Source organism: Caretta caretta, chromosome 14 (genome assembly GCF_965140235.1).
Source record: "Caretta caretta isolate rCarCar2 chromosome 14, rCarCar1.hap1, whole genome shotgun sequence".
Classification (NCBI taxonomy): Eukaryota; Metazoa; Chordata; order Testudines; family Cheloniidae; genus Caretta; species Caretta caretta.
Window position 1 is genome coordinate 10080666 of NC_134219.1, and position 15904 is coordinate 10096569.

Consider the following 15904-nt stretch of genomic DNA (forward strand, 5'->3'; position numbering starts at 1 on the left):
GAAGCCTGTTCCAGAGCTTAACTATTCTTATAGTTCGAAAGGTTTTCCTAATATCTAACCTAATGATGGGAATCCCCATCATTGGAGGTTTATAAGAACCAGGCTGGACAAACAGGGATGATCTAGGTTTATCTTGTTCTGCCTCTACACAGGGGGCTGGACTTGATGACTTCTAAAGGTCTCTTCCAGCCCCATATTTCTGTGATTCTACAAATTCAACCTGAATGTCAATGGGTCCAATTCAACTGGCTTTAATGAAGTTATGTCCATTTACATCAGAGCTCAGTTTATTCCTGTATATTACACGGTTAGCCATTATTCTCATTGGGTGACCTTCTGGCTTCATTGAAGTGATGGGAGTTTTGCAAATGACTTCAGTGGGGCAAGGATTTCATTCATTAGGTATATTAATGTTAAAGCAAGAGTTGGAATTTACATTCACAAGAATTACAACAATAAAGTGCACACATACCTCCTGAGGACTTCTGCTATTGCAGAGACAAACATTTGCCTAGCAGGAACATTTGAAAAGTGCAGGGGTGATCTGAGACTCTTTGAGTTTATTTCTCCAAGTCTGCTCCACCTATCACTGCAAAATGACCGAGTAGACTGTGTCATTATATCTGTAGTTAAAATACTGCCAGAGTAACAAAGTTCATGCTATTTGTGAATTTAGGTGAACGACAGTCATCAGACAATTGCATACCACTCTCAGGGTAAATCATTTGCTTGGTTATTTTGATTGCACAGATTCCCCATTGACTTATAAGAACGTAGCTATTAAGAAATCATGAAATATATCTGAAGGTTATCTTAAATGCTATGTACTCAAAGACAGACAAGAGGGACAGGCAAACGCATCTTTTCTATGACAGTGTTATTTTAATAGATCAGATTTAATTCCAGTATGTAATGGAGGGACTTGCATCAAAGGTTGTTTCGTCTTTTTACATCTTTTGCTTCGCACTGTGTGCAGCCAAGAGCTCTCAGATTGTTCTTTGCCAGAAGATTAAAGAGGATTTTAAAGGGTCCTTATTTATTAAAAGTAAAAAGGCAATTTCGCCTTTCAAAGTAATCCAACGAAGAAGACTTTCTTCTCTTTGCTCTGTACTTCCATTTATTTTATCCATATACTTGAAAGCCCTTTGCCAATAGGAACAGTTAATGGTTTGGGGTCAGAGTGACAAAAGGTGGCCCTTTGGCAATAAGATCACCTGTTGCATCAAAAGTCATTGCCAAGAGCAGATATGTCATCTGAATACTTTTCAGAGTAGCAGCCGTGTTAGTCTGTATCAGCAAAAAAAGAGGAGGACTTGTGGCACCTTAGAGACTAACACGTTTATTTGAGCATAAGCTTTCGTGAGCTAGTGAGATGTAGTTCACGAAAGCTTATGCTCAAATAAATTTGTTAGTCTCTAAGGTGCCACAAGAACTCCTTTTCTTTTTTCATCTGAACACTCTGTTTGAATGTTGGATGCATCTGATCTTGCAGGGTTGACTGAAACCCTGCTGGAAAATATATGGCCCACTTTATTTGAGAACAGTGGGATCTGCAGATTCCCAACCTTGTTCTGTGCTTTAACGGCTCAGTCCTCCAAGGTTCTGAGCAGTTTGGCCCCAATCCAGCAAAGCACATAAGCATCTGCTCAAAGATAAGCATGTGCTTCAGTGATTTGCTGAACAGGGATAAAGTTTCTGACATCAGGGCGATGAGAAGTCAGTGGAGCTACTCATGTGCTTCCCGTTAAGTGGTTTGCTGGCTCAGGACTAGAGCAATCAGCACCTTGCGGCATCAAATCCCATGTTCCCAGGGACAGTCGTTTCTGGTTCTCCTTACTCTATTTCCTAGCCTGGCCTATTCCTAGAATCATCCCTACAAACGACTATTTCTGGGTCATCTAGTCTCCTCCGCTACATCTTGAGAAGACCGATACAATCTCGACACCATCCCTGACAGACAGCATCTAGTCTAGCCCTGAACCTCTTTAATGAAGATAATTTCATAACCTCCCTCTATTGCTTTGCTCTTCTGACAGATAATAAAATTGAATCAAGTAATAAATTAACCCCCCTTACGGAAAAGTACTATGGCACTGAACAGAGTTGGTAAGTTTTTTTTATGCACCATCTTACAGAATTTAATAAAGTAGTCTATTCCTGCTATGGAATTCTACACAGTGGTTAAAATATTGAAAAGTTATAATTTTCTATTAAATTCTATAGGTTTTTAAAGTATTTTCTATAGAATCCTATTAAAACCATACAGGATGCTATTTAATCATATAGGTCTTTTCCATGAGGGTTAAGGCTCCAGCCCAGCAAAGCACTTAAGAGTGCACTCAGCTGTAAACATTTAAGGCCATCCCTATTTAGCAAAGAACTTACACGTTTATCTTAAGCATGTGCCTTGGTCCCACTGACTTCAATGGGAATTAAGCATGTGCTCAATTGTTTTGCTGAACATTTCCCCCATTCGTTGCCTTTTTCAGCCAGACACATTCTGACCATGGTCCAAATTATCCAGCAATGGCTGGTGACACTCGTCTGAAGCAGGTACAGTTTTGCATGCAGCATTTGATTTCCGTGAAATGTGCTGTTGTAAATGAGTTCTTGCCACGTTCTTTCTTTTATATATAGAATTGATTTCAGCACAAAGAAACAGGGCTCCTTAAACTGCTCTCTGGCATCAGGGATTCTGGGATTACAGCACAGCAATATCGGTGAAATGTCTGAAACGTCTGTCTACGCATTAATCATCTGTTCAACTTTGATAACAAATCATGTACTTCTCATTTTTTTTCCAGATGAGGAAATGGTGATCAGAAGCAGCTTTCTGAGGGTCATGTATTGAGCCTGTCATTGCAACTCAATACCTTTTGCAGCTCACCCAGATACATTCTGGTTTATCCCGGTCACCTCTGACTTTATCATCAGCTGGAGCTCAGGCCCAGCATGTGCAGGGCACTGAAAGCAGCTTACCAAAGAGAACTTTGCCTGGGTGTTCTAGTCGTTTTTCCTTCTCATTTAAGAGTTCCCTAATGGAGCCAAGTCCCTTCCTCTTGTCCAGCAACCCTGATGTCAGATCTTTCAAGATGATTGGCCAAAGAGCTCTGGCAAGGAGTCCCTTTGTTTGCTTCAAGCAAAAAACCAAAACACAAAACAAGCCCTTCTCCCGCAACAAATCCATCATCAGCTTTCCTTAGTTCAGGTATCTGTATGCCAGTAAAGAGCATGACTGAAATTCAGGCCCTGTTGAAATCAATGGCAAAACTCTCATTGGACTTCACCCCATGTTTACAAGACTCGGTCAAAGTGAAACGTATTTGATCATCTGAAGCCAACTGAGTTGAGCCCATTGCTATGCAGGATGAATTTAGCCTATAAATATTCCATCAATGGATTCTAGTGAGAGCACAGATTTCCAGATCTGAAAACTATTGCACAGGTAGCCATAATTGGCCTTTTAAGGCAACGTCTTCTTAAAAAATCCCCAAAGACTAAGCTTGGAAAGAAAGGGCAAAATATACATAGCAGTCCCTTGCCACATGCTAGTGTCACTCAGTCAACATGATTTCATGAGCAGAAAGATTTGTTCAGATATTAATTTTATAGTAAATTAATTATCTGACATTGCTTAGGAAGAACGGGAAACAGGAGCAAGAGGTGCAGAGGGTTGAAAGAAGAGACACCGGGATGTGCCCAGAAGCACGATATTCATAAGATTTATTATTAGCTTTGTGGTAATGCTTACAGGCCCCAGTCATGAAGCAGAACCTCATTGTGCAAGATGCTGAACAAACAGAACAAAAAAAAACATTCCCCGCCCAAAGAGCTTACAATCCTTATCAACCCCAAAGGACTATAAATAGCGTTTATACCACACCAGATTTTCAAAAGCCATGAGTCATCTTGGGCACTCAACCTGAGACACCTCAGTGAGATCTGGTTTTCAGAAAGAGCTGAGCAGCAGCTGCCCTATTAAGTAGTGGATCGCTCTTGTGCGGCCTCTGCCTAGGGAGTGAATTTCACCCCTAAATGTCTGCAAAATATAGGATCAGATTCCTCTGTGTTACATCTCTGCAACTCCATTTAAAGTCAAAGAGAGTGGTACTGAAAGGAGAATTTGTCCTACAGCATTAATACAGCAGGATGTAACCTGGCTTTAGGGTTGCCAACTTTCTAATCACAACAAACCAAACACTCCTGCCCTGCCCCTTCTCTGAGACTCCTGCCCTGCCCATTCTCTGAGGCCCCACCCCTGCTTGCTCCATACCCCTTCCCTCCCTCGCTCGTTCGCTGTCCCCCATTCTCACTCACTTTCACTGGACTGGGCCAGGGAGGCTCCACGCGTCCCCGCACCCACAAGCACCACCCCCCACAGCTCTCATTGGTTGCGGTTACCGGCCAATGGGAGCTGCAGAGCTGGCCTTCAGGGTGGTGGCAGCACGCAGAGCCTCCCTGGCTGCCCATGCGTCTAGGGGCTGCAGGGACCTGGCGGCCGCTTCCGGGAGCCGCGTGGAGCTAGAGGAGGCAGGGAGCCTGCCTTAGCCGCAGGGTCCCACTGCACTGCTGACCAGAGCCGCCAGGGTCCCTTTTCGGTCAGGCATTGTGGTTGAAAACCGGATGCCTGGCAACCCTACCTGGGTTTCAAAGGCAGCAGTTACACTCTTTTGCATTCCCACTCGTGACATTTGAAAAAAAAAGATTATTACCAATGCCATCCTCCAGCATCCTGAGACAGCACTGCTGTAACAATGCATGCGGAGATAGATCCAGGTCTGCGGGAAGCTAAGCCTCCATTTCAGATCTCCTAGCATGTGGCAGACCGTGAATATTCATTACCTCTTAAGACGTTTGGAAGTGTAAATTCAAACCACGGTCAAGTGTGCTCATTTATTCACACAGCTGAGTCACATTAATTGACAGGCTGGGACCTAAAAGACTGGTGAGTTTTAAGAAAATATTAGTTGAATAGATTTGAACATTTAGGAGTTGTGCATGGGGTCTCTTTCAAACAGCAGTTCACACACGGACAGGCATCACGATAAGCCTTTTTTTCTTGCCACTTCCAAGAAGCAGCACTGAACTTGTTTATGTTGTCTGATGCACAGTGACCCATTTAACAGCAATTTCAGAAACCTTCGTGGGAATCACAGCAGCTTGTTATAAAGTCTCTGATATGCCAGGCAATAAATATCACTGAAAACTCACCTAAAGGGAGCTGTAGCTCTTTCATTAATAGCAGAAAGCACAACCAGCCTCTACTACTAGGGGGAAAATAGCTGTATATAAACAGTTGAGAGAGGTACAGTCCAGTGGCCAAGGAACTAGAAACTCCTGAGCTCAAATCTAGGCCAGGGTTAACATCTTCAAAAGCACTTAAATTACTTGAGAGCCTAAGTCCCCTTTTAAAAAGTGACTTGGACCCACAGGAGCCTCCGTTGCATTGACTCTCAAAAAGACTTAAGCTTCTAAGTGCCCAAGTCGCTTTTAAAAAGCAGACTTAGGGCTTGTCTAAACAAACTGTTGGTACATGGGATGGAAATCTACAGCGTCCCAGCCTGCCACACACTGTCTGTACGGACCCTGCATTATAAGTTCCCTAGTGTGTTTTGATCTACTCCACTTTGAAACGGAAGTAGGTCAACACGCACTAGGGAACTCTTAGTGCACGGCAGCAGGGTCCACGCAGACGGCTAGCATGTGGCAGGCTGGGACACTGTAGGTTAATGTTCTGTTTGTGAAGACAAGCCTTAAGACTCTCACATCATTAAGGGTCAAATGTGTTCAGGTATTTAAGTAGTTAAAGATGCAGACAGACATGTAGCCACTTCTGAAAATCCCACTAGGCAACTACTGTCACCTGTAGGTGCTTAAATACTTTTAAAAATCTGGCACATTGGAAATGTTACCTCTTGTCAATGATTCCCTCGATGGACTTGACCAAGCCATTGAAACCTCTGCCTCAGTTACCCCAGTGCAATGGGGATCAGAGTATTTCCTACTCACAGGGCTGCTATAAGGTTAAGTTACTTGTGCCTGTGGGCACTGTCTTTTTATCTGTGTTTGTACAACACTCAGCACATGGTGCCTTGATCCTGATCGGGGCCTTTGAGCACTACCGCCATATGAATATTTCAAAATTATAATAGCAACATAATTCACCTTTTTATAGCAATTACTATCAGAGGATTACAGAAGCTTTACAAATATTCATTAATTTTTCTTCACAACCACCTCTTTGAAGTAGATAAATGCTATTGACAAACACAGAGAGTCACATGGGATGCCGCTGTGATAATTTTGTTGGAAGCCCGCTCACGTCTGTGAGGTTTGCCTGTTAAATAGTATTTGGTGTGTTTCTTGAAGCCCAGCTCCTCGAGTCCTGTGATTATGTGAAAATCTCAGTATTCATTTTAAAAAGAAGTTTTTATCCTTCATGGCTGAAAAGGAAAACTGGTAAGCATAAACCCTAAAGGCTTAAAAAACAACCCACACATTACAGATTCACATTACGGAAGAAAGTCTATGGTAGAACCGTGAATAAAACCGGTCGACTCCCATTCTTATATTTTAACAATAAGAGCATCCTTCCTACCTAAGGCACTGCACATCTAACTAAATCCTTGTAGGTGGTCCTTTGCTGAATGGAATTCCACGGACACCAATGGGACTACGCTCATAGTGTCCACCCTACACAGACCCCATTGCAGGTTCAGGGCCTAATCTTTGTGGCTATTAAGTGCTCCTATAGTCTGGGGAAAAGACAAATTCCAGACTCGACAAAACGTATTTGCAGATAAACTACAAATTTAGTAATGAATTGCCAGTCCTGGCCATTCATATCAAGACCCTGGGATTTAAAAGGTCAGTTGCAAAACCAATGCTACAATGAAAACTGAACTAAGCCAGAAACGCTCCAAAAGCACTAACTGGATCTGGAGGGAATTCAGTTTCAATGCATCTTTTTATGCACTTTCCCCCTCTGAAATCCCTTAGCATTTCCTGGTTTGCAATTGCCTTACTGGTATCAAGAATCCCATGAAATCCATGGGGAAGAATGGATTTTTAAAAGGTTAGTTAAACCTCATTCCTGTGCTGAACTGCCATCAGAGTCTGCTTACTAGGGGCACTGAACACGTATTCTGATCTTAAATTAACTTCCATTCCAGGGTGGCAGCTTGTCTTTAAAGGGCAGCCCCTGCATTCTGGCAAAGTTGTTTACAAAAAAAAATACTATATCTATGCTAAAGTGATTGTTCTTATCCTGGTACACTTATCTCCCCGTATTTCCTTTGTTTTTACTGTTGACTATCAATATATTTGTTGGCCGAGAGAAGATTTTCCTTCCCTTTACTCTTAGCCTGTTCCATCTGCCTGATTCATTCAGTGAAGCCACAGATCAGTGTTAATGACAACACAAAATGGATGTTATTGATGACAGCGCTGCTGAACTGAATCAGGCACAATGAGCAAAAGGCTGAACATAAAAGGTAAAAGTTTCTATCTACAGCAAGAGTGGGAGAGTAAATAAAGACTTGGAAGTTTAAGAGGGTTTCTGTAACTATAGTAATACCTCCCATTGCTCCAACATCTGCTATCTGAGGATTGGGTTGTGCTTCTCAAACACTTTGCACTTCATAATACCTCTCGGAAGCAGGTAAGGGGAATATTATCATCCCCATTTAACAGATGGGGAAACTGAGGCCCAATTTTCAGACATGCTGAGCACTCATCTCTCCCACTGAAATCAGCAGGAGTTGCAAGTGCTCAGCCTCTCTTAAAATCAAGCTCTAAGACCTGATTTCCCATTCTCTGCTCTATTCTGGAGACCCCCCAGTGACCCCCAGACTTTTACCACTAAAGTTGCTCTTTGCCAGGCCCCAGTGCCAGCAGAGGAATGGGAATATTATACAGGACATTTACTACCCATTAGTTATGGCCTGCAGTGCACTCTGACTCTTCCCTTCCTTCCCTCATTCCCAAGAGCAAAGTCAGCCTAGAACACGTGCTTGGTCGGCTGCGATCCCCACAACTTTTGAGATGAACTTGAGGGCCCAGCACCCCAGTCCCCAACCCCTACTAGCTGCTAGCACTCTTCCAGCTCAAACCTGCCAAGTTTTAATGACAACTGCCAAGTTTCCCTGCCCTACCCACAAAACACGCTACACGACTGACTGAGGTCTCACTGGGACCCCAAATATCTCACACAGGGTTTCTCAAAATCTAGAGCTGGTTTTGCCCCAGAGCCGCTGTGTCTCTGCCTCTGCATTTGGAGCTTCCTGGAATGCTTAACTCGGTGGCCTGCATGCTCCCGGCTGAGGAGATTAATGCTTCAGGACCAGGAATAGCCTCTGGGGAAACCATCCATGGAATTGCTTCCATGGGCTAGAGAAGTCAAATGTTAGGTGGACTGGACCTACCACAGCATGGATAATGGGCCTGGTTTTCACCTCACACCAATGAATGGAGTTACCTCGGGGCAAGCCAGAGGCAAATCAGGCTGAATGATTTCTTAAGTACCACAGAAACAAGGCAGAATCTGAACCTATCCCCTTGGCATCCAAAAACAGAGGCTACAGAAAAAGCTCTATTGCGAGAGGTCAGTCTAAAATCCTTCTCTCTCCCCCCCCCCCCCCCAACCTTCTGGGAATCCATGGCAATGCTGCTAGAAAACAGAGCCGCCTCTTCTAAAAAAATGCAAACAATGGTAAGCTCTGAATTAAGAGACATGCCACTGAACAACACATATTGCTAAAAAGCCAGTGCTTTTAATAAAGAGGGGTGAAAAGCAGCAGGCTGCTGTAATAATCCCAGAGGTAATTTATAGCCACATTCTTCTACCAACTCAACTCTATCAAGCAGGGCTTCCACCTGAAATGTTATGTAAAACATTCGTTGTTATATCTACTTAGACTGACTCCTCCAAAGCTCCGTTTACCTCTTGAAAGGAGCTAATTTGCTGTACAATTACCACATCTAGGTGGTAGAAAGAACGGACTGTGCCAGTTTAAATCAACTTTAGCCACCTACCACAACACACTGAGATATAATGAGCCCACAGAAGTAGCAGCAAGGGAATTGCAGACCTTCTGAGTAGGGATGAACTAAATTGGGCTGGAAAAGAAAGTGATACTACTGTACCTCCAATCTAAGAGGTGCTCAGAGACAAATGGGCCAACTTCTCCCCTCAGCTCTGCCAGTCACTTGTACTCAGTTACACCGGTGGGACTGCATGATTCTAAGGAATAAGTTCCACTCAGTATGTTTATTGTGGGCTCCAGCCAATTGACCTCCTGAGACTGAAAGAGAAGACGACTATATAACAACTCAGTGTCCTTCTCTTCTTTTTCTTTGTTGATTTCTGGGTGTAGTGGGCTTTCTGGCTTGATCTCTGTGTGCGTTCAGTGCTGGGGAACCAGAGTACATAGCAGAGGGGCTACTGGTATTTCTCCGTAGGAAGGGGTTCATGTTTCATGTCGCCATTTACACCGAATGGCCAATTTAATTCTCATCTCCCTCTTTTACATTCACCATCACATGTTTAATGGACTCACTTGTGTTATTCAGTTTGTAGGGAGCATTGGCTGCGTGCTGAAAGCAAGTGTGATGGTTGGAAGGAGGCTTTTCCAGCTGTCTTCCAGACTCAGAATCTATGGAATGGAATGTCAGAGTGTCTAGATGGGAGGGGGAGGAAGAGATGTGGACCACTAAAAAACAATATGTAGTGATGGGCAAGCATACAGTGAGACCTGAATAACGTGCACAGGTACCCCTTTGAATAATATCCAGCAACATGGGGCAGCCCATATAGGGCCAACGAACTGTTTGAGATCATGAAACAGAGCTGGTGATCTGCATTAGAACAGTCTGTTCACACGGATTCCCCTGAGGCTATCGAAAGTTCTGATACTCAATATGCTGCTACTGTATGGTTCCTCCGTCCTCTACTCCTGATAGCACTACACACCCTTAGGCAATGAAATGCGCGATGAAATCTGGATTCACATGCCAACATGCAGAAAATCACTTTGACTGCCCCAAAGGAACTGCTGACATGGAAGATCACTAAGCAGTACCAGCTGTTTCTTGGTACTTGGAGTGAGGCAGTGGAACAGGATTCATCTGCACAGTGCACGAGCGTCAGAGTTAAACACAATGTCTCTGCAGAACACGATCTGCAGGTGTCCTGGGACATCCGCAGAGGACCATGGAGGGACTGAAATAGACATGTGACAAATGGGATATCCATTGCTATTGTTATAATTATTATGTTTGTTCAATGACAAAAATATATTGGAAGGAAGAGAAGTCACCTGGATCTGGTTTTGAAGGAAAACATGTTTGTGTCCAATATTTTGGACTGAAGATTTTTTGCCAAGATTTTACTTTCCACTAAGATTATCTGTGTGACTCTGCCTCAAATCAGGGAGAACTTAAATCATTTACCATGCCTGCATAAAGCTCATTTCAAGCAGGTACCCACCATCAACATCACAGATTAGTTGATTTCTTAAAGGCATCACAGTAGAGGTGGGTTCACTAGGGACTTGGGGGAGGGCATTGGCTTTTTGGATCGGAACATGAATTGTTTAGATTGAAGTCAATGCAGTTTTCCCATTGAGGGCAAAGCTCAGTTATTTTATCACCCACTTTTTTATTCAGGTGAAAAGGAGTATTGTTTCCCTTCTAAAGTTGGTACTTCCTATGAGAGAATTCAATATCAATTTGTCATTCATGAATGGTTTTCCTGCCCACATCCATCTCTTTAGCCCAAGAGGTGGTTTTCATATTCCAACCCTTTGACATGCAGAATTTATGACAGACACCATTTATCTGCTTCACACATAGTTGCCAGGAGTAGGCACAAAGCAAGTTATGATTTTTTTTTTGTATATGATGGCTGCTGGCAACAACCCATGCAAACTAGTTTCATTCTATAAACTAGGCATGTTAGACCATCTGTCTGGGAGCAAATGAAACATCCCCTTTCCAGTAAATCTAGCAAACTGGACACAAGAGCTTTGAATGGGCCACAGAGATGTAAGTTGGAAGTGAAAAGGCATCACCCTTACAGAGTGCAATTTTCCTCCAAGGAAATTTTCAGCACTAGTAATTACCCAATGAGAAGAGCAAAACTGTGTGGATTAAAAGGATTTGTCAGTTCGAATTAATAAAGATCAAGCTGCCGATTCCCACAATGTATCCAGCTCCTTCCAGATGCCTCCTGACTCACTATCTGAATTCTTCGATTTCAAACAGAATGTTGTATTTTCCAGCGAGATTGCCATCCTGAAGATCTGGGGCCTTTCCTTTGTTTACTGGTTACCCAGTCAAAGGGCTAAGGCCTGTTCCACTCCTACTTGAGACCCATGGGAGCCATGCCAGCTTTAAACAGACCAGGGCAGCTTTAAGGTCACTTGGCACTTCTCTGGCAGTGCAAAGTGGCCTTAGCTGAGCCAACTCTCTGGTTCTGGGACTCTCCCCTAAAACCAGAATTGAAAGAACTGGATACTCTGTGAATGCTGCACACTCAGCTGTAGCTCTCAGTCTCAGCAATCCTGCACCGGATGAGCTCAGCAATCCTTTATCACATGCACATATGCTCTTCCATATGCCTTTCTCCAGGAAACCCGACTTACAAATAACAGAATTTGTCTATATGTGCAAGCTTTAATCCTTCAGAGATACTCTCCCTTTATCATCCGAGCTGAAAATTCTGAGATGGAAGAGAAAGATGATGAAAAGTAAGGGAAAGATGACCATTTTGCAAGAAAGACCCCCATTTTCTTCTCAGATAAAATCAGCACCAGCTATGCTCAGTTAAACTGCAGGCATTGCTGGGAGTGGCTTTAACACACACCTGGGACATTCTTAACCACTTCTGAAGTTTGAGAATATAAAACTCCAAACCTGAAAATGGCAAGAGAGAAAAACTAAGAGGAAAACCAACCAACCAATCAGCCCCACCTGCAGGTGACCAGTTATACACCAGCTCATGGAGTTCACAGAAATATTGTTACCCACAATTTGCCTGACCTCTACTTCCTTAAAAACTCTTGGGTCTTTCTCAGTGAAGAAAAACATAATTGGTCTTCTCAGTGTAGTTATGCATTTTTTTAAAAGGGGGCTTTCAGATCTGCTCACTCAAAACGTCAATTTAAGGCACCAGTGAGAATTCCTTCTGAAAGCATCCCAACAGCTATTATTGTTTCTGCGGTGGTAGCGCCAATCAGGGACTGGCCCCCACTGTGCAAGGTGCTGTACATACAATGTTACGCAGTTACAATGAAATCTTTTACTAGTGTTGAAAAGACTAAAAGCAGGAACAAATACTCTTTCCTTGCAGAAAGTTCTCAGCACTTTAGGTTTTATCAGCCTCGGTCACCGTCTCTCCCAGTGCACTGGCCCAGACGCACTCTCTCAGCTCCCCTGGCATTCCTTCTTAGTGCAAAGTGATGGAATGAACCTGTGATTAGTTCTTCAGAGCAGAGTCTCACACTCAAGAAAGGCCACCCCAAATGCTGCACGCAGTCAGAAACTCATGTGCTCAAGAGCACAGTCTGAACTTACAACGAAATACTGTGAAATGAAGGGAGCAATAAGCCAACCATGACCCAGACCTATGGCAAGCTACAGCCAAAGAAATTATGGTAATATTGGGCGAATCCTCTAGTGCTCACTCTGGCAGAACTCCCACGGACACATAGGAAGGGCTGGAAATGACCCAAGTGTCTACCAAAATTAGGCAGAAAGTGCAGGGACATGCACTGAAATGGTATCATTCCTCCTCTCCCTAAAACCCACAAGTTTATATGGATATATTTAAGACTCTGTAATATTCAGAGATGGAGAAGAGATATTAGATTCTCCACCTGGCTTCAGGGTCAATGCAGGATTTCCCACACAGAGCATTCTCACTGATACACCAACTTTGGATCTCCATGGATCTAGCAGCCTTGGGGTTCTCCTGACTCAAGCAGTCCAATGAAATCAATAAGCCATCCAGCAGCGCAATTTCTTTCCTGAGATTCCTGTTTTATACCAAACAAGAGATGCCTCTGCGTATGTTCTACAAAACTCTTCCAGCTGCTGCTTCTTCTACAGACAAACATTAATTGACTGAACCATGGATGCATCTGTATTTACTTCAAGTTGCTCTGTGTACATTTAAAGAAGGGTTGAAGTCCAGAATCCAAATGTACATGGCCCACGGCGAATTACTGAGTCGATTCTCTAGTTATCCACGGTGCTTTCATCAGCATCACTTTCTCTCCCACCCCAACACTGTTGAGCTGTCTTCTCCAAGCTGCTGTTCGGCAATTATTATGCCATTCACTAAATACCTCTCTCCTTAATATGAAATTGGCCTATAAAGGTAGTACCCTCTACAGAGACACAATCCAGTTCGGCAGAGGTGTCACGTGGCAAGTAAATGCAGTGTTACGTGGCGATTATTATTAAGGCTGTATGCAGCCTGCAACAGCAGAGTGTGAAAATTAAACTACTGTAAAACAAAATTTTACAGGATACAAACTGCTTGGCTCCGATTACCTTTCAGCCACCCTCACTGCCATTGCATTTGAATGGGCTGGCCCAGCAAACCACCCTGACGCTGCACAATGGGAGAGGGCTGTCAGCAAGCCCGCTGCTGCAGTGAGTAGTCAAATATGTCTCTGCTTGTCTGACAGCTGCCATCTTGGCTGATACACCAGGGATTGAACTAGAGACTTCCAGAGTTAAATACATACAGCCTGAGCTAAAGAGACACAGCTTGCTTGCTGGAGCTATGACAGACACATATTCTCTGTGGATTGGGCACAGCTACATTTGGGAATGAGATTATATGGTGGGATTGCCTGCAACTGCATGGGACTGCACTCTATGAGCTAGGAGGTCCCTTCCAGCCCTATGTTCTACATTTCACTTAGTCTGTTGCATTATATATGGCACTGCAACTGTACTGTAGATTCAAAGGAGACGGAAACAGCGCTAACCATTTAGTGCTCTGTTGCCATACTCTTATGCTAAGGAGCCCTATCAACGGGACTAGTCAAGGGGAATAAGGGTATCACAGTCTGGCTCTTAGTAGAAATGTTTGACCCTCCTCCTCTAAAACAGGTCAAAACCAAAAGCGTCTCTTGGCATCAGGCTGCCATTTCTAGAGTAGTCTTTGGGTTGTGGTTATTTGGAAGTGCCATTTGCAGTGACGGAATCTTACATTTACGTTGAGGGAAAGAGAAAGAGTTTGCCCTGCTGACCAGCTGGATTGAGGTAGAATCCTCGGGTCAATTCATAATTCCCACTGAAATGTACGAGAATTTCAATAGTGATTTCAGTGGGACCAGGATTTCCTGGAGGGCCAACTTCTGCCTCACACTGATGCCACTCGTAGTCCCACTGAGTAGCGATGACAAAATCTGCCCTTTGCCATTTACCCTTTCATTTCTTGGGATCCCTTCCTCCACATTTGAGTAGTCTTTCCACCGGATTATGTATTTAGCCAGTCTTTGAGTGACCTCCGCTGAATTTTGATTCAGTGCTTGGAACACGAGCAAGTTCTAACAAGGAAACGCCTATAACAACAGTACTGCAGCTTTCTACGGCATTATAGTTCCCAGTAGCAATGTTGATATAAAATGCAGAGTAGCTGCCTTTATTGTAGGATACTGTAATATTTTGCAATCATGGAATAGACTACTGGGTTGGGATCAAAGAGGAAACAATGAGTAGAGGCTATTTTGTCCCTCTCTCTGTCCATCCTCTTGTTATCAGATTTTCTGACCGAAATAGCTCTAAACTCATAGCTGTTGCAGAGATTAGCTACCATGAACTACAGGTTGTCATATGGTTTAATTAGGTAAAATATGTTCGAGTGAGCATTTAGTCACTTGATATGTAAATAATGAAAACAACAATATTTTGCTACAGAGACCCTGAAATCTATTCAAAACATGCAAACATGAAGAAAGCTGTTTGTGTATGCATATTAATTTAAAAAAAAAATCAGAACAACAGAAGTGGAGTAGGAAAAAATAAATCCTATGTTCAAAATACCATCTGGGTTGTGTCAGTAAGGGTCATTTCACTGTGACACATGGAGCTGCAGCAGAAACTGGAACGAAAAGGATTTGTGCGTTTCCACTTCCTCGTTGCAAAAAATAAAATCCACAACCCCCCAGTGACTGCTGCTGCTCAGAACAAGCCAGAAGGAGTGGAGAAAATATGCAGTAGTAGGTGTCACAGCAACAGAAGACAAATAATGGTGGGTTTCCAGGGCTGGAAAATTATGAAGAATATTATTGGTGAATATAAATAATAAAAATAAGCTATTTGTGGCTTGGTGCATAAATATCAAAAATTCTGAAAATTTCTGCTGAAGTAAATATTCCAAAACCCACCAGTTCTTGTATGGCAAGGTAGCCAAAGTAAGGAAAGAATGAATGTGTGGTGATTGCCTGAGATATGCAGCTGGAACAGACTAACATAACTTAGGAAATAGAACCGTGTCTGAGGCACCAAAAAGGCAGCAATAGAATGGTAATTATACATGAGTAACATGGCATCCTATTAGGACTACAATATGCATACAGAGCAGCATGCATTTAATCGTACTGTCATTTTGAGTCCAAAACACCATCCAAAGTTGTATTCCTAAAGCAAAAGGAATATTCAAGATAAATTAGCACGGTGGTTATAAAGCATAATCATTTAGATAATACTAAAATATTATATCCTGATTCCCAGCCCAGTGCCCTATCTATTAGACCATGCTGTCTCTCACAGGTATTTTGGATAAGTATTTTGTCTGTGCATTTAATTGCCGTCACTCATTCACAGGCAGGGAGTGCTACAGAACTAAACTAAAAATCAGGAGTTAGGAAGGACTCTTGATATTTTTGTT

The 15904-nt window shown here is 43.0% G+C and overlaps 1 protein-coding gene across 1 annotated transcript in view; it reads right to left on the reverse strand.

Moving 5' to 3' along the window:
• RAB11FIP4 (RAB11 family interacting protein 4) overlaps positions 1-15904 on the reverse strand; it is a 211065-nt gene that overhangs the window by 183562 nt on the left and 11599 nt on the right. The window lies entirely within an intron of this gene.